The sequence below is a fragment of the Cetorhinus maximus genome, chromosome 22 (assembly GCF_964194155.1).
Source record: "Cetorhinus maximus chromosome 22, sCetMax3.hap1.1, whole genome shotgun sequence".
Lineage (NCBI taxonomy): Eukaryota > Metazoa > Chordata > Chondrichthyes > Lamniformes > Cetorhinidae > Cetorhinus > Cetorhinus maximus.
The window spans coordinates 70,249,942-70,265,715 of record NC_135900.1 but is presented as its reverse complement, the minus strand read 5'-3'; the positions used below and the strand labels follow the sequence as shown (position 1 = coordinate 70,265,715).

Sequence of the window (15,774 nt, the reverse complement as noted above, 5' to 3'; positions counted from 1 at the left end):
CTGAGCAAAGGAAAGCAGCAAGTGGTTATTGCCCTAGGAAGGAAGCCAAGCCCCAACATCTGCGCAGTGAAGGGATAAGAGGAAGGTGTTTCTACGGGAACAAGCCAATCCTACCCCCATTACAGTGTCACTATTTCTTCTGAACAGGGGAAGGGCGTTTAACCCCTTCAGCCCATTGTGAGATTTAATCAGATCGAGGGTGATTTCTATCTTAGCTCCATTTTGGAAAGTGCTTCCTGGCTTCACTCTGGTTGGCCCAACTCTGGATTATAGCCCCTTGTGCTGGGCTTCCCCACCAGACAAAATAGCTTCTCTTTGAAGCCTTTCAACATTTTAAGCACCTTGGTCAGGCCACCCTCAAACCTGACCAAACAGACAGATCCAAACATGCCCATGATGCAACTGAGCCAGGAAGCAGAAACAAAATGGCCGTCAGCCTACTGGGAAAGTTCAATAAAAGCAAAATACTGCGGATGCCGGAAATAAAAACAGAAAATGCTGGAAAAACTCAGCAGGCCTGGCAGCATCTGTGGAGAGAGAAGAACAGAGTTAACGTTTCGAGCTCTGGAGAAGAGTCATTACGGACTCGAAATGTTAACTCAGTTTCCCTCTCCGCAGATACTGCCAGACCTGCTGAGCTTTTCCAGCATTTTCTACTTGGAAAGTTAATTGTGGTGAAAGCCAACATTCCTGTGTCATACATGGTTATGTTCAACAATGAAATTTACTGATCCGTGGGAAGATAATCTCTCACGTCGTATTTATAAGTTACCAAGATCATGAAGTGCTTAAGGAAGGACATCCAACCTATTTTAGCTCAGTCACTCGTAGCATCCAAGTTTCTCAAATGAGCTGAGCTTTTCACCTCTGTTACTCAGACCAGCATTCCATTCTTGTCCCTTGTAAAGATAGTAAATCATACAGCAAATCATTCCCATAACCCACAGGGAGAGATCCTGATCTGCTAAATTAACCCGGTAAATGAGGCATGAGACATTCACATGGGACAGCGTGTTACTAAACTACCACGGAATCTTGAATGGTATACAAAGCTTTGCAAATAATTTATATAGCGCCTTTCATGACTTCAGGGTGTCCCGAAGAACTTGACAGCCAATGAAGTGCTTCTGAAATGTAATCACTGTTGTATGTAGGAAACACTGCAGGCAATTTGTGTGCCGTAAAACCCCACCCCACAATACGGTAATAACCAGATTATCTGTTTTAGTGATGTTGATCGAGAAATAAATATTGGCCAGGACGTTTGAGTTAACACATTTGCTCTTCTTCAAAATAGTGCCATGGGTTCTTTCAGGTCCATCCTGTTGGTTTCATCGGAAAGACAGCACTCCCCCAACAGTGCAGGACTCCCTTGAACTGCACTGGAGCATCAGCCTAGATAAGTGCCTTCACCGCTAGAGTGAGACTTGAATCAGTGGCCTTCTGACTGGGATGAGAGAACAGTACATTCTGAACCATGCTTGGCCCAAGAGAAAACTATACACACATTAAAATTAAAGTGCAAATGCTGGAAATCTCAAATCAGAACAGGTAACACTGAAAATATAGAACAGGTCAGTCTCCAAAGAGGGAAAACAGCAGATTAATCTTTCAAATTTGTTCCATTCAGTGGTGCTGTAAGATTCTCTTTACAGCTGTTAACTGACCTGCTGTACATTTCCAACATTTCCTGTTTCAAATTTAAAAAGTTTATAGTTCACAGTGTTCCATCTAGCAAACAAAAAAAGTCCTAATGACAACCCTGCGTCCTGTTTGAGATCCTGATCTCCTGCTTCCTCATCGCCCATCTATTTCCTGTTAACTCGTTCACTGCCAAAACACTGTACAGGCTTTTCAAGTAAAGATCTTCGAACAGAACATACATGGCAGAGAGATTTGTCCATACAAGGAAAGTCTTGCATTTGTGTAGCGCTTTTTCACAACCCCAGGATGTCCCAAAGCACTTTACAGCCAATGAAGTGCTGTTGAAATGTGGTCACTGTTGTAAAGTAGGAAACGCGATAGCCAATTTGTGCACAGCAAGATCCAAAAAACAGCCATTGATAACAATCAGGTAATCTCTTTTAGGTGTCGGTTGAGGGAAAATATTTGGACAGGGCACCAGGCCGGGCTCCCCTTCTCTCTGAAATAGTGGCCATGGAATCTTTTACATCCACCAGAGAGGGCAGAGAGAGCCTCAGTTTGATACCTCATTAAATTGACAGCACTTCCTGCTCATGTATTATCAATTACTTTGTAAAGATTTGGTAATGTCAATTATATTGTTACAGTCAAGGAAAACAGGTCTTGGGCATTAATTGACCTTGGGCACATACAAATAAGGGACACCTGGAACACTGGGTTGTGCGGGAGGGGAGCTGTGAGACTGAAAAGTCAATAAACTCTCTCAATAAAGAAATGCTCTGTGTCTTGGTTTTGGCTTCACCAGCCAGCTTGCATCCTGTTAACACTTCCAACAGTGCAGCACTCCCTCAGTACTGCATTGACATAGATGGTGTGCCTGTCCCTCGAGTGGGACTTCTTTGGCTGTTTCTTCCCTTCTGACTCCTTTACGATCTCACTGGCATGACCAAATGACTTGGTGGGCAAAATTCAGGTGCCTGCCTTACTGGCAGCATCTTTGTTCAGTTGCCCTTCATTGCGCACAATCTCAGTTTGTAATAGACTGTCTCCTTGCGCTGAGAGTCTCTCCCCTCTGCCCCCACGTTTGAAACTCGCCCAACACCAGGGTCTTGGCTGCTAGGCTGCAGTCTCCCACTCGCCTTGGACCTGCAAGAGGCAAGCTGGCAATGTGCAAGTTTGGCGCAATCACTCCGCACCCCAAAAGATTGAAGACCTGCAAATGTACACACAAAATAAAACACTGCGGCTGTTGAATGAGTTCCCCAGAATGAACCATTGCCAGTCACTGGGGTGAAACAGGATGCAAGGTTACCTACAAAGTTGACCATTGCCAAAAATAATTGGCACCCTGTTTTGACAAACAGATCATAGATCTTTTTGACAAAAAGTAAAAATATTATACTCACCCATGGCAAGTAATAATGTTGTTGAGAAACTCTTTCCATTTCAGACAGCCTGCGTCAGCGTCGAGTATCATCAGCCTTCGGGTCAGGGCTGAGTTAGATGTCGAGTAAAGTCTCCTCTACCCTGCCACAACAACGTGCATCAGCCTCCAACGCAAAAAAAGCATCTCATGATGCACCAGTTTGACACTTTTTCCATGATCTACCCCCGCCGACCTGTGACCTCTCGCAAGGAGATTGCCAACTGGTGAAGAATAAAAGGCCACTTCTTGTACTATTCGGTCACAATCACTTGACCAGGCTGAGCTTGACCAAACCCATTGGATGCCGTTCGAACCAACAAATTCCATCCCATCAGTCTAGGCTGGAATTGAGCCAGGGGTGAAAGGTTAATATCTAACCCACTGTGAACATCCAGTTCCTTCCTCACATGTTTTTTATTGTTTACACTTATAAATTGTCGTTTTAACTTTCATTGCTGTGGGTTCAGGATCATTGGGTTGAGCTGGAATTCAGTGAGGCTAGAAAACACTGTGATGATCTCCAGGTCCATAGGCTGTACTAATACTTCAAAATATAGAATCAAGTAGCACAGGAGGCCATTCAGCCCATTGGATCAGTTATGTGAAAAAGCTATCCAATCTGAGAGCCAGCAAATTCCCCTTCCTTTCTCCCCTTATCGCCCTTTATCAAATTTATCTCTTTCTCCGTTATGAATCCAATTCCCTGTTGAAAGCAATTGTAACATCAACTTCCACCGACTCTTCAGGCAACGCAATCCCGTTCATAACGACTTCCTGAGTAAAAGAGCTCTTAGAGACATGCTGCTGAAGCTGTTTACCTCACACACACCAGGACAGAATGACAAGAATGCTAAATTTCAAAGGGAGCTACAATTTACACTGCATGAGAAAAGGGTGCTGATTGGTTGGCAAGTGGATTCTGATTGGTTAAGGCATTGCCATGGAGAATGCGCTAGTTTAATCTTTGTTTAATTCAAAAAAAGGCACAATGCCTGGACATGTTCCTTTTGCCTGCAGAAGGCAGGCCCCTAACAAGCGTATGAGAGTCATATTGCAGGCCCAACTAATAATCTTAAAATGGTTGTTAGTGTAATTCTTAGCACACTCAGGGTTGATCAGCAAGTGCTGTCCAATCGTGAAATCGCATCTAATGTTAGACATTTTGGCCGGGATTTTCCAGCCCCGTCGTGGCCAGGACCCGCCGTGGGCGAGGCGGCACCCCAGCCAGAAGTCCATTGACTTGCGGCGGGACCGGAAGATCGCAGTGGCGGGTGGGTGTAGGAAATCCCGCCCTGTATTGTGAGTTTTGCAAGCAGAAACTGGTTGAGTGCTGTCAATACCCTGCCTGTTGTGCACAGCCGAAGGGACAGTCTACGCATCTGGCATCGCACCGACACCGAAATTCATTTGTGTGGTAGGCAGAATGTCTTTCTGGCTTGACGGCAGCATCCTGTTAGTGGAAGATACCAATCATGTCGCTCCATCAAGCTTGCACAATGAGCAAGTGGCTTGGGCCCTATTTACGAGATTGCCAATAAAGCCAAACTTGTAGCGCGTGGAGTAGGAATTGCAACATGAAAAAGAAGCCTCATCACCTTCTTGGCTCTTTTGCTAATTATCTTAAAGCCGTGTCCTCTGGTTGCCGACCTGCAATGTTTACACCTTTTAATTGCACTAGCGTCCATCACACTTGAAGCACTTCCCGACATGTGCTGCTGGCAGTTTGTTCAGTTTGGCTGAATGTCAAGCTTGTCACCTTGATTGGCTGGAGATGGGTGGTTACCAGACCAGACATACATCTTCAAATGCCACAGTACAGTGACAGCTCTTATGCCTATGTGAAAAACATTTTGTTTCTTTCCCTGTTGTTAACCCAACCTTCCAAGAAGAGCGGGGATGTTAGAGAATCTGAAATAGGAATGTGGCATGGATTATAACTGAAGGTCATTCAGATGAACTAGGAAGGAGCGTAGTAACTGCTCAACCCCCTCATGCCTATAGTAGTAGGGGTCTGGTACATACAGGGTTAACGTGGGACTGAGTACAGCACCGCCCACATAGTGATGTAAGGTGGCACATGACCCAGAGTCAGGCTCAGTCTAAGATGGACGGAGATGTGTAAAGATCTAGATGGGGTCAGCTCCATACCTGTACCCTCTACTGTATATAGTTAGGAGTTGCTAATAAAGACTTGCTGTTAATATACTCAAGACTATGAAGCCTACTTCATGGTGTCCAAAGTAGGATTCTTCAATGATTACTGCACCATTCAATTATATCATGGCTGATCTTAACTCCATACTCCTTGATGCCATTTCCTAACAAAAATCTAAACCTCTGTCTTGAAATTTTCAATTAGCCCAGCACCCACAGCTTTGTTTTTTGGTGGCGGGGGGAGGGGGTAATGAGTGCTCCAGGTTTTCACTATCCTTTACATGAAGTAGTGCTTCCTGATATCACTCCTGAATGACATATCTCTAACTTGAAGAGGTTGTCAGGAAAGCTAGACTGCTCTAGAGCTAGGCACCTCTGATCCTGAAAGATATACAGGACAGCCTCGCTCTGCTGTTTCTCAGCATGTGCAGAGGTGGTCTTCTGAGATCTCTGGGGTGTGCCTTTCCCGTTGTGCAACAGTCACAGAATAAGGCGTTAATCTAGGAATGGCTTCATTGCCAACTTCACAATGTGGTGCACCTTTTGGCAGTGCTTATACAAGAGATAAAACCCACCTCTTCGACCAAACCATTGGTCGCTTCTTCCAATAACTGCGTGTGGCTTGGTGACAAGTTTGGCTTGATAACACTCAAATGAAGCACCCTGTGCTGTGTTAAAGGTGCTATATAAATGAAAGTTATTGGAGCTGTATTGTCTCCTACTACGGCTTACCAGTGTTCCTTTTTATAAACCTGTTCTCCCAGTCATAGCCTAAACCAAGATTCAATTGTGTTTATTCTACCACTGCCCAAAACCTAGGTCACAAGATTCCTTACGTTGCTTCCAGTAAAGCTTTCTGTACAACTGCCCCACCCACCAGCTAACCTAATCCCTCGCCCTCCCACCCCCTAGCTCACCCTTCAGTAGGAGGTGTTGCATTGAAGAGTATGCTGCTCTTCTGAGGAGAACCGATTCATTATACCATTGGACCTTGGAACTGAGCACAAGAGAACTACACTGAATAAAGTCCAAACACCTACTCAGTTATTCAGGAGTTTGCTCCCGAAAGCTCAAAGGCCAAGTCACTGAGCTAAAAAAAAAGGAGAATATTAAAGAAATAAAGTCTAGCCTTGCATTCATATAGAGGCCTTTCACAACTTCAGTACTTTACAGCCAGTCAAGTACTTTTCTGAAGTGTAAACCATTGCAATTTATGTAATGCTGCCTCCAACTTGCACACAGCCAAGAGCCACATCAGCAATGTGATCACGACCAGATCATTTGTTTTTTAAATTGATAAATATGGCAGGACACCAATGAGAGTTCCCCTCTCCATCAAAATGGTGCCATGGGATTTTTACAGCCACCTCCGAGGGCAAACGGGGTCTCAGTTTAACGTCTCGTTCCAAAAAACAGCACCTCCGCCAGTGCAGCACCTCCTCACTGGAACCCACAAGATTCAGGCCCAAAAGGAGGATACCCAAATTGCTAGGCCATGCTGCACTTGGAGCACTGTACCCAGCTCTGGATGGTAGCCACGCAAGGAGTCCATGTCCACCCTCGTGCAGGTCACAGTAAAGAGGCTGATCACCAGCATTATAGAAAAAAAACAAAGAACTACATAATTCAGAGACCCTTCAAATCACAAAGGGAGAGAAGTGTTAGAAGGGGTCTTTAAGAATGTAATAGGATAGAGAGAGTAAACTGATTACTTTCAGGCACAGTAAGGTTGCACCAGTTGAGGGCTATGAAAAGCAGCTTTAGAATAGCTGTCAAGAAGTATTTCTTTAGACACAGGGTGATCAATAGCTGGAACAGGCTGCCAGGAAGGCTTGGAAACCCAGGCACCACAGCCATTTAAGGAACAGCTGGATGATATCACGGGAAGAGTGGGAGATTGGCAAGACAACTTCTGGCTACACTGGATAACTGAATGATTAAAACGCATGACAGGATCACGGAAATAAAAGGTCACAACTCGGTGATAGCAGTGTACTTGCGTTGCTACACAATGCTGTGCATGCTTGCAACAGCAAGTGTCTCTCAAGCGTGCCTTGCTATAGTGCGTACTTGCAACCTTTATATGCCCAGAAGTTTGATACTGAGTGACAAACCAGACAGGGGCGGGGGGGGGGGGGGGGGGGGAAGGTGAAATCAATGGTTGCAGTACCTGCCCTGGACACCAGGGGGTAGAAACAAGGTCTGTCTTATTTCAAGAACTCTGGACAAATGTGATTTTCAAAGCCTTGTCACAACACCCACATTCATGTATCCAACCATGATTGGCAACTGTTCTGGGCGTTCTTCCGGTGACAGTGTTTCAAGCACACATGGCACACACTGCGCTGCCAGTCAGATAAAGTTTGACCTTCCATCTCAGTGGCCCTGTCAAGAGTTTTAAACCCTTCCAAACTCCCTTGAGCAACAGTTTCTTCACTTAAAGTTCCCATAGAGTAACTGAAATAGTTCCCCTGATCTAACAGCAAGATCAAAGCAGCAGCAGCTAAAATTTGCTGGAATAGAATGAGCACTGCGCTGAACTGCAGAGGAGAGACTTCTGGCAAAGTAACATCTTAACAATAGCTTGCATTTATATACTACTTTCAATGTAGTCTTTCAAATGTTGCAAAGCATAACATTTCATCACATGAAACGAAGCTGCCATAAATATCGAACGATTAACCAGTTAATCTGCTCAGGGAGTGGGTGGGAAGATGTTGTCATGCAGACCGGCACAACTCAAATGCTGCTGTGAATCTTCATGCTCCCACCCCAGAAAGCAGATGGGACCCTCAGGTTAATGTTTCACCTGGAAAACAGCACCTCCAATAATGTCGGACCTCCCTCTGTTGTGCTCTGGAGTGCCTACCTAAAATATGTGCTCAAGTTCTGAAGCGGTGCTTAAAAGCCCTTTTAGCACAGAGACAACTGAGTCAAGCTCAAAGTTACCTTTTCAGGCAGCTCTTCTTAAAACCAAGGTCATGAAATGCATTACATCAGTGCAAATTATTTCTTCTGTTAACGCATTTTGCCTTACTTGCCAAAGCACACATCCTGATCAACACAATAAACAGTGTTCTGGATAATGAACACAACACAAATGAAGCAAATCCCTGATCCATACCCATTGGAGTTTAGAAGATTGAGGTGATCTTATTGAAATATATAGGATCTTGAGGGGGCTGAATAGGGTGAATACCAGGAGGATGTTTCCTCTTGTGGGGGAAACAAGAACCAAGGGACATAGTTTCAGAATAAGAGGTTGTTTCCCCTTTAAGACAGAGATAAGGAGAATTTTTTTCCTCTGAGGGTCATTAAGAGTGTGGAATTCTCTTCCCCAGAAGGTAGTGAAGGCTGGGTCTTTAAATTTATACAAGGCTGAATTAGATGGATTGTTGTTAGACAAGGGTGTCCAGGATTATGGGGTGCAGACAAGAAAGTGGTGCTTATTGAATGGTAGAGCAGGCTCAAAGGGCCAAATGGCCTACTCCTGCTCCTAAGTCCTATGTTCCTGTCAGTGAACTTTTGTATGGCAATCTCCACTGATAAGATTTAAGGGACACAATATTGCAGGGGGGATTAATACAATTAGATGGAGATTGCCTAATATCAGCTGTGTAGAGTCTCCTCCTCAACACTGGCTCAGGATATAATTGGTGACTTAGTGTGAATGTTGTAGTTTTACCAGCAAGGTTCCAGTAGGAAGGGAGCTGAACAGTTCCACTGTTCCGGAGTTGGGAAGAACAGGTTAGAGTAGGAGAGTCTTGATTTCTACAAAGCGAGGAAACTAAGAAGAGGGTACAAAAGTATCGGAAGATGCGCTTACCATATAGGACAAACAATGAAGGAAAGTTCAGATGGAGCAATGACTACTCTATGTCAATAAAACAAACAAGGGTGGCGTGGGAGAGGGAGAGAGAGAGAGTTCAGTAGAACAATAATAATACTGTCTATTGACAGCAGTCGGCTACACAGCAAACAGTCTATTTTTACAGAAAAATAAATTACTCAGAACACAGTTGTTTTATACCATGCAATATACAGTAAACAGTCTATTTACAGCGAGTTGCTATGAACTACAGAGAGCAGAGCTCATGGCCAAAAACTACCGCAACATTCCCCAAAAAAGGAAGATTTCTCCAGCAAAAATGCAGTGAGTGGAGGATAGTTACATACAAATGATGTGCACAAGATCAATCCCAGTCACTTGCAGCAGGGCATTCCCACAGCACGATTGATGGGAGAATTATCCAATCATCTCTATTCTGGCCAGGCATAGTGGAAAGATCATGTGTAGTAAACAATAACCACAGTATATCAACAAAACAGCAAGAAAGAAGTAGAACAGAGAAAGAGGGAAAGGGAAAAAACGAGAGAGCGAGCAAGAGAAAGGACAGAGCTTCTCCAGTGATTAAAGGCATGGTTAATGCAAAAAAAAAGATGTTTACTCTTCCTCAAATAACTGAGCGAAGTGGGAGGACTTGACCATCCAGGCTGCTGGCAGCCATTTTGTCCATCTTGTTGTTCAAAGGGCTTCACATTGTAAATGTGCTGATTTTATAAGCATGATGGGAAAGGGGCAGAGGATGCACAGTCGATTTCCCACTTCTGACAGGCTTTATAACCGCACAATAGATAAAACATTCACCAAATTTTGTTCTCAGGCAAGTGAAATATTTAAATTAGGGCCATAAGTAGCAGAGGGCTGCACTTATTCCAAAAGCACAGAGTTAATCACAGGCAGCAGGATCAATAGATGTGGGCTTGCAAGGTAATTGAAACCAACTGGTTCAATGGAAGCAGTAGACAAGTGGGAACCTGAATGGTATCCCATGACCCATTATAAATAATGCATGGTGAAAATGAGCTCTGTGCAAATCCCCAATGACTCTGCCCGGTTTGAACTCCGACTCTGAAAGGGAAGTAGCTGCTTTAGGACTGTACAGTTGCACATGCATGCCGGATGGTTTTCGGCGAAGATGAAAATTCGAGCTAAAAGGACATTAAGAAATGAGCTTAGAACTAAATTTACTTCAAGGATTGAGCACTTCTTTTTTGTCCCTTTCCTATTGATCCCCTGAGTTCTCGCTCTCTCAATCGGTTAGCGGCTTACAGGCTTTGGAACAGATGTTGGAGGTCAGGAGGGATGATTAGGATCAGAGTTTCACTCAAGTTCCAGTGGCTTTGAGATGTTGGAAACAAACAATTGGGTCACTTTATTGATGATTTTTTTCTTAAAAGTTCCTAAAAACATTGAAAATAAAGTTTTCAAAAGTTATATATTTTTAACTGAAGACCCCTGCTACCCAAAACTAAACATTACTAAAATCTGGGAACAAAAACTTCTAATTTATATTACAACCTCGGATGTCCCAAAGCGCTTTAAGGCCAATGAAGCACTGATTGATGCATCACTATGTAATGGAGCAAACCTGACAGCCATAAAAACGCCAAGCCCTGAGACCAGACAAAAGCCAAAATTATTTCAAACACAATGTTTCCCACTGAATGATGGAAGAAAAATAGATCACTCAGCCAAATTATCTCATTTCTGCTTTGCAGTAAGTGAGCAATAACGTGCCATTAAGTAGCCAAATGCATAACCCATCATTGTGATTTTGATAAGCGCTCCCAAATGTTCAGTCATATTGCCTCTAACGTCCAACAACAGAATGTCACCCAGGCCAAATCATATATTTTAAAACAGCAATTCACATATTCAGGTAAGAAAACAAATTTCCCCATATTGAAGGTGCTCACGTTACACATTTGGCCCCTTTCAGGCTCATTCCTGCTCAAAAGCTACAGTTGACAACATTGTATTCTCAATGCAGTTGGGGCATAGGAAGAGGAGGGGGACATTCAGTCCTCAACCTGTTCCAATATTCACTCAGATCATGGCTGGTACGTATCCCCGCTCCATTTACCTGCCTTAGTTCCAGAACTCTTAAACATCCTTAGGAGAAACCTATCAATCGCAGTTTTGAAATTCTTAATTCACAGCTTTTTTGGGGGGAAATTCCAGATTTGCACAACCCTTTTTTGTAAGTATGAACCTGCCAATCAGAAAATCCGATTGATACAAGCGGAGGGCGATGCAGGTTCCTACAACAGCAACCCCAAAGGAATTTAGGACCTCCTGCCTGGTTAACTGTGCCACTTTCCAAATTGGAACTGAAATGGAGAAGTGTGTTTGGTTTTCAATTAAGCATCCATAAAGTGTACAAGGTTCTTTGGCAAAATATCCGTCTGTTCCTCGTGAGGGTGACAAGAATTCACTGATGACGATACCGTCCAACGAATACATTCATTCAATCGTGTGAATGCGGAAAATAAGTTGGGTAGTTAAAAAAACAAATACCTGGATGCTTGGCACACAAGGAGTCATTAAAACTCAGTGCCTGTCAGAAAGTTCAGAGCTTTAAAGCAGTGTTTCATCAAGTGTAGACATTGCGGTTATGGTTTGCACAAGGGTACTGTGGCATGAAGTTTTCAGGCTTCACAAACAGCAGCAGAACACATAGCTGGGCATGTTTCCCTCAGTTCAGTTCCTTTCTCTCAGTACTGGGCACGTTGGAATTTCTCCTTTTGCCCTGTTTGTAGGGAAGCAGCAGCAACCACCTCACCAGCAAAAACAAAATGGGGCAAATTAACTTTTGCTGCAGCAAATGGAGGACAGTATCACACAAACCAATGACTTGCCTATCTAGACCCACAAAGGATACATTATGTCAGTGGCCAGCCTCTCCAATGGGAGTTGTTTTGAGTTGCTTTGGTTTCCAAGGGGCTGAATGCCACTCCACTTTCTCCTGTTCATTAACTTGGCTCAGTGGTAGCACTTGTCATCTCTGGTTTATAAGGGTTATGAGTTCAATTTGAACACCCAAGATGGGAGCACAACATTTGGGTTGACACTGTTTAAGGCATCAGGGTCTAGGACAAACCTAGACTTCACCCATAGCCATGCACATTACAACAGGGTCACTGGATAACCATCAGAAGAGGGTACCCTAGCCATCTTATTTTCCCTTCTCTGGCTGCAGGTTAGTCAAGCTAATTGCTGTCTCCCAGCTCTTAGTATAGACCCAGTACCGATGCTTCACATGACTCAGTATCTCAAGTACCCTTTATCCTCGGAGGTGTTGCTGATATTCTTTTATATGAAGATTATATACAATCTGTAGCCCACGCAGGTGAAGCACAAGTCATTAACACAAGACAATTCACTAAAACAACATGCAAGGATGCTAGGCTTCACTTAGATAATGCACACATAACTAGCTTTTCTGCTGAAGATTTGTTCTGGTACAAGAGGCCATCATGCCTCTCAAAAATATTCCTAAGCTCTCCAAGGAGCAGTGTTATTATAAAGTCGGATGTGGTGCACAGCAATAGCCTAGAAATGATATTGAGATGAATGGCCAGTTAAACTGTTTGTGGAGATGGTTGAGATAGAAATACTGCACAGGACATTTGAAGAGGAGAAGGAGGATGTCCTGTCAGAGGTGCCATGTCCTCCTAAACCCAGTTCCGAAGAAGAGTCATATCGGATTCAAAACGTTAACTTTGTTTCTCTCTCCACAGATGGTGCCAGACCTGCTGTGCTTTTCCAGCATTTTCTGTTTCTGTTTCAAATTTCCAGCATCTGCAGTGTGCTGCTTTTACTTTACCGTCTGCTGATGTTGCAAATGCTGTGACAATTGAGCGCGTGCTCTAGTTGCAATTAAGAGCAACTGATACTGATTGGGGAACAGTCAGGGTCAGGGCACATACATAAGAACAAGCGTCCACCTGTGGTGGAGAGTGCTATGTGGAAGGAAAAAGCAGCCTGCACCTATGTTATATTGGGCTTTGTGAATAAACCCATGTTGAAGGCAGACTGGCCCCAGCTTCTTCCTTCACCAAATGGATGGTCAGTGACCGAACAGTGCCAACCTAAATTTTGTGCTCAAGTCTTGGGTGTGGAAATTGGACTTATAACCTTACAATCCAGAGGAGACAGTGCTACCACTGAGCCAAGTTAACAAAGTACCTGGAAAAATCCAGCACCTTTGGCCTTCTTTCCCCAAGTGGAGGGTGACGAGAAGTTATTTCCAGGCGTAGATTGTAATAGTACTCCCCGTGCTCCATGTCCAAAGAGATATTTGTCCCAGGATGTACATCATTGGTGCCTCTGCATTGAGAACAGTGAACTTTCTCATTTCCAGAGTTTAAAAAATATATATTTTGCGGCTATTGAAAGGATATGGAACAGAGCTCCCAGAATGAATGAGGCATGGGTGGAAAATGTGGAGCAATTATGTAGATAGGACATGTCCTCGCTGGAAAACAGAAGATTGACAGATGACATGATCACGGCTAATGTAGATCATCAGAGTGTTTCATTTTGTCCAGAGCAGTAGAACCAGAGGGCACACGCTGTGATAGGACACCTCAGCCAGGGGTAACATCCTTCCTGCATCTACCCTGTCAAGCCCTGTAAGGATTTTGTGTTTAAATGAGGTTGCCTCTCATTCTTCTAAACTCTAGAGAATATCCAGTCTCCTCAACCTCTCCTCATAGGACAATCCCACCATTCCAGGGATCAGTCTGGTGAACGCGGGGCAAAACTAATCTGCGGAAAGATTATGTTAGTGACTGTGTGTTAAATAAATGGATGACACCCTCGAGAGATGGTGGAAATAGAAGCATTGATTCATTCAGATGAATAGTATATTGATTTCTTTCAGAAAATAATACTTTGGGATACAGTATGAGTAATTTGAGATACGGCTAGTGTAACATTCTTGGGAGAAACGGGTGACTTTGGACCAATGGTGGTGCTAAGCTGCATGATTGCACAGTAACCGGAAAGGCTCCACGCAGGCCTTAGATAAAAACAAAAAACTGCAGATGCTGGAAATCCAAAACAAAAACAAAAATACCTGGAAAAACTCAGCAGGTCTGGCAGCATCTGCGGAGAGGAACACAGTTAACGTTTCGAGTCCGAATGACCCATCAACAGAACTAAGTAAAAATAGAAGAGAGGTGAAATATAAACTGGTTTGGGGTGGGGGGGGTGGGGGAGGGACAGGTAGAACTGGATAGAGGGCCAGTGATAGGAGGAGATAACCAAAAGAAGTCACACACAAAAGGTCAAAGAGGTGTTGAAGGCGGTGATATTAGCTAAGGAATGTGCTAATAGGTGACATTAAGGGTTTCTACCCTTACTGCAACAATTTTAGATCATGAACTCTCTCCTCCACCCCCACCCCCTTTCCGATCCCCCCCTTTTTTCCCAATAATTTATATAGATTTTTCTTTTCCCACCTATTTCCATTATTTTTACATGTATTTCCATCCATTGTTTTATCTCTACCTTTTAGCCTTTTTCGATCCCTTCCCCCCACCCCACCCCCACTAGGGCTATCTGTACCTTGCTCGTCCTGCTTTCTACCCTTAATGTCACCTATTAGCACATTCTTTAGATAATATCATCACCTTCAACACCTCTTTGTTCTTTTGTCTGTGACATCTTTTGGTTATCTCCACCTATCACTGGCTCTACTTGCCCCCTCCCCCCACTTTACCAGCTTATATTTCACCTCTCTTCTATTTTTACATAGTTCGGTTGAAGGGTCATTCGGACTCGAAACGTTAACTGTTCCTCTCCGCAGATGCTGCCAGACCTGTTGAGTTTTTCCAGGTATTTTTGTTTTTGTCCATGTTGGCCTTGTTCTGTCAGAAATAACGCATGTGCTCAACCACACAAATAAATTTAAAGGAGCCCCACACGACAACCAAATTTTAAAGGGAATGTTGTTTTGGACCAATAGTTCCCCAAACTCTCCTCCATCGGAGCTTTCCCCGTGTCATGTTTGGGTCTGCTGCAGCTGATTGACAGAGATTGACCTCCATGATTTATCAGCAACTCCATTACCATTGGATGATGAGACTACCAGGATGGTAGAAGAGGAAACCAGACAGGAAATAGCAGTAGGTCATTCAGCCCCTCAAGCCTGCTCTGCTATTTAACTAGATCATGGCTGATCTTCTACCTCAATCAATTTACCTGCACTATCCCCGTATCCTTTGATGTCTTTACTATCTCAAAATCTATCGATCCCAGTCTTGGACATATTCAATGGTTGAGCCTCCACACCCGCTGGGGTAGAGAATTCCAAACACTTACCACCCTCTGAGTGAAGAAATTCCTCCTCATCTCAGTCCTAAATGGCCTACCTCTTCTGACACCATGTCCCCTGGTTCTACAAGACCCCAGCCAGGAGAAACCTCCTTCCCACATCTACCCTGTCAAGCCCTGCAAAAATTTTGTATGTTTCAATGGGGTCGCCTCTCATTCTTCTAAACTCTAGAGGACCTAGGCCCAGTCTCCTCAATTCCTCCTCATAAGACAATCCTCGCCATCCCAAGAATCAGTCTGGTGAACAGATGGACCTCTTTGTTCACCTTGAAAATTGACGTTCCAAGTGCCAGCACTGTGCTGACATGCCACATACAGTTTATATCCTGCACCGAACAGGCATACAACATTCTGTTGAGACTCAAGG

At 43.9% G+C, this 15,774-nt stretch overlaps 1 protein-coding gene across 3 annotated transcripts in view; it reads right to left on the bottom strand.

Annotated features, from left to right (window-relative positions):
- Positions 1–15,774, bottom strand: part of LOC144696781 (E3 ubiquitin-protein ligase TRIM33-like) — a 122,707-nt gene that overhangs the window by 48,727 nt on the left and 58,206 nt on the right. The window contains exon 1 of one of the 3 annotated variants that reach the window (XM_078568510.1): positions 808–825. The exons of the other annotated variants lie outside the window; for them this stretch is intronic. The gene's annotated coding sequence lies outside the window, so the exon portion shown is untranslated. Of the gene's footprint in view, positions 1–807; positions 826–15,774 lie in introns of those variants that run through there. 3 annotated transcript variants of the gene reach the window in all.